This window comes from Sinocyclocheilus grahami, unplaced genomic scaffold (genome assembly GCF_001515645.1).
Source record: "Sinocyclocheilus grahami isolate Dianchi unplaced genomic scaffold, SAMN03320097.WGS_v1.1 scaffold150.1, whole genome shotgun sequence".
NCBI classification, from domain to species: Eukaryota; Metazoa; Chordata; class Actinopteri; order Cypriniformes; family Cyprinidae; genus Sinocyclocheilus; species Sinocyclocheilus grahami.
In genome coordinates this window covers 1887371-1887750 of record NW_015505329.1, presented here as the reverse complement: position 1 = coordinate 1887750, position 380 = coordinate 1887371, and the positions used below count along the sequence as shown (strand labels likewise).

At 43.2% G+C, this 380-nt stretch overlaps 1 protein-coding gene across 1 annotated transcript in view; it reads left to right on the top strand.

Annotated features, from left to right (window-relative positions):
* The window catches only part of LOC107592141 (nuclear receptor subfamily 2 group F member 5-like), a 30878-nt gene that overhangs the window by 16939 nt on the left and 13559 nt on the right, over positions 1–380 (top strand). The window lies entirely within an intron of this gene.

The following is a 380-nucleotide window of genomic DNA, read 5'->3' as shown; positions in this document are numbered from 1 at the left end:
GAGCCAAAAAGAATGCACGTCACACCTCTGTTTATCAATTTGCACTGGCTACCAATAGCTGCTCGCATAAAATTCAAGGCATTGATGTTTGCCTACAAAACCACCACTGGCTCTGCACCCCTTTACCTACATTAATTACTTCAGACTTATGTGCCCTCTAGAAGCATGCGTTCTGCAAGTGAACGTCGCTTTATTGTGCCATCCCAAAGAAGCGCAAAATAACTTTGACGGACTTTTAAATTAAATGTTCCCTCCTGGTGGAATGACCTGCCCAACTCAATCCGAGCAGCCGAATCCTTAGCCATCTTCAAGAAACGGCTAAAAACACATCTCTTCCATCTTTATTTGACCCTCTAACTCTAGCCCTCTCTATTCTAATT